Below are 2,500 nucleotides of genomic sequence, written 5' to 3' on the forward strand. Positions count from 1 at the left end.
TGAACAGGTGGAAGAGGTTGGCGACCATGCGGACGCAAGTCCGAAGCGAACACCTCCCTTAGGTAGGCATTAAGAGCTATCGTTATATCCTCCCTGTCGAGGAATCTCTTTGCAAGCTCCCATAGCTTGTATGCTTGGTACGCTCTTGGCGGAGGTTTTGTTGTTAGACCTCTTAGCTCAGCCTCAATCACCTCACGGTGATTTACCTCGGGGATGACCAGGGAGGCGTCCTCAACAGCTTGCTCCCCAATGTCGGCTAGCACCTCCTGAGTGCTTCTTGGGTAGAGTCTGTTCTGTAGGTCTTCCACCAGCCTCTTGTAACCTTCCTGCCTTCTGTGCGATTTAATGCTGTGCAGCGTGCGGTGCGGAAACGCTCTTAGTAGCTGTGCATTGATGTCCCGGACCTTCTGGGATCTTAATTCAACCTCCTTAGTTGCCATCAGGTACTCCTCCTCCTTTTTCCATCTGGGCTTGAGTCTGGCCAGATTCACATCTTCGTTGTATTCTTCAAAATGCCGATGCCGGCGATGCTGGCTCAGGCCAATCTTGCTACCAAAGGTTGCAGTACATTCTGGACATTGGAATGTCGTTGTCATGGTTGATATGTGGCCTGTCATATTCGCGTCAGCCGGGGCGGCATTTTCGGAACAGCCGGTAGCTGCTCCGTTCTCAGAACCTTCCTCTGTGGGCTTGTTGCCCGAACGCTTTGGCATGCTGCTCCTTTGAGTGATTTCTCCGGGGGGCGACCCGCAGAACACAGGTTCACCTCCCTCGTCCTCGTCATCGGACGAACGTAAGTCGGGTGGAAGTACGAACTTCCTCCTGACCCTAGGTCCTACCCCCGTAGACATCCAGACTGACCCCACATGGACACTGTCAGCAGAATCGCGCGCATTCGCCGCATCAGTGCCAAGGGGAGCTGGTTGACCGGAGGGGACCGCAGGGGTTGCACCAAGAACTGGCTCCCCTGAATCAGCGTATGAAGCCACGTTTGAACTTGGCTCCTCCGCAGCATCAACAGACGCTTGGTCAGGTAGGGAGTTAATAACCCGCCTGTCCTTAGGCCTTGCCCCTGTCATTACCCAGGCTGACACCCCATGGCTGTCGGCTGAAGCGCGCGCCTTCACCGACCTACCACCAAGGGGAGCTGGGGAAGCAGAGGGGGCCATATGAGCATAGCATAATGTGCCTTCAGTGCGTTCAACCCACGTACAAGCCGTGGCCGTTGGCTCAATAACCATTGGCAGTACTGTGGCATGAATACCGTCCTGGCCTTTAGGGTCATTACCCTCAGGGCTCTCGGGTTCCATCAATTCTGCAATAGTTTCAGCTCGTTCACATCCGTGAACATCAACATCGATGCCTTCAGATCCCTCTTTCTCCGCATTGTGTTCTCTCGCTCCTTCATTCCCTTCAAATTTGCCTTCTGGAGCTTGCGCCATTTGCACATCTTCATCCCTATGACGCATCCTTGCTTTATGAATTTTCAGACCCTTCTCTGTGCGAAACGCCTTGTCGCAGACCCAACACTGGAATGATTCCTGCCTGGGGGAACTCCCTCCAGCGGTCGCATTGGAGCGCGCGGCTCTCCTGGCCTCTCTCGGCCCCACGCTTGGTGCGCCTGTCACTCGGCAGGCGTTTTCATCAGGTTTTCTGTTCGCCATAAGCCAAGCGTTTGATAAGCAACCAAAGAACAGTCTTTGGCGCTCAAGGTTGCCAGTATCGTTGCACCGGTAAAGGTGGCAGGGGGAACCACGAGCAGGTGATACTTGGACTTCTCCCCCCAAGAGAGTCATAGTTACTCCCGCCGTTTACCCGCGCTTTTTTGAATTTCTTCACTTTGACATTCAGAGCACTGGGCAGAAATCACATTGCGTCAGCACCGATCAACGGCCCTCGCAATGCTTTGTTTTAATTAGACAGTCGGATTCCCCCGGTCCGTGCCAGTTCTGAGTTGGCTGTTTTCTGCCGGCCGAAGCAAGAACCTCAGGCGCGAAGCCCACGGAAAATGCACAGCTGTGGCTTTCCACAGGAAGGTCCCGACGCTGGTCCGGGCTCGGCCGCACCGCTTTTTACGGCGGCGAGCCTCGCCCAGTCCCGGTGCAGTGCCGTTCCTGCTTCTGGACCCCAGCCCGACCGGCTCAGCCCTCAGAGCCAATCCTTTTCCCAAGGTTACGGATCCGTTTTGCCGACTTCCCTTACCTACATTGGTCTATCGACTAGAGGCTGTTCACCTTGGAGACCTGCTGCGGATGTGGGTACGGTCCGGCACGAAAATCACACTCCCTCACTCGGATTTTCAAGGGCCGACAGGAGCGCACCGGACAGCGCAAGAGCCGCACTGCTCTACGGAGCCACCGTCCCTATCTCGGGGTGAACCCATTCCAGGGACTCGATCTCCTTACAGAGAAAAGAAAACTCTTCCCGGGGCTCCCATCGGCGTCTCCGAGCTGGTTTGCGTTGCCGCACTGGGCTCCGAAGAGCCGATCTCCGTAGCCGG

General features: G+C 55.7%; 1 pseudogene; it reads right to left on the reverse strand.

The window, feature by feature from the left end:
• Nucleotides 1–2,500, reverse strand: part of LOC142790386 (large subunit ribosomal RNA) — an 8,319-nt pseudogene that overhangs the window by 3,813 nt on the left and 2,006 nt on the right.

This window comes from Rhipicephalus microplus, unplaced genomic scaffold (genome assembly GCF_043290135.1).
Source record: "Rhipicephalus microplus isolate Deutch F79 unplaced genomic scaffold, USDA_Rmic scaffold_99, whole genome shotgun sequence".
Lineage (NCBI taxonomy): Eukaryota > Metazoa > Arthropoda > Arachnida > Ixodida > Ixodidae > Rhipicephalus > Rhipicephalus microplus.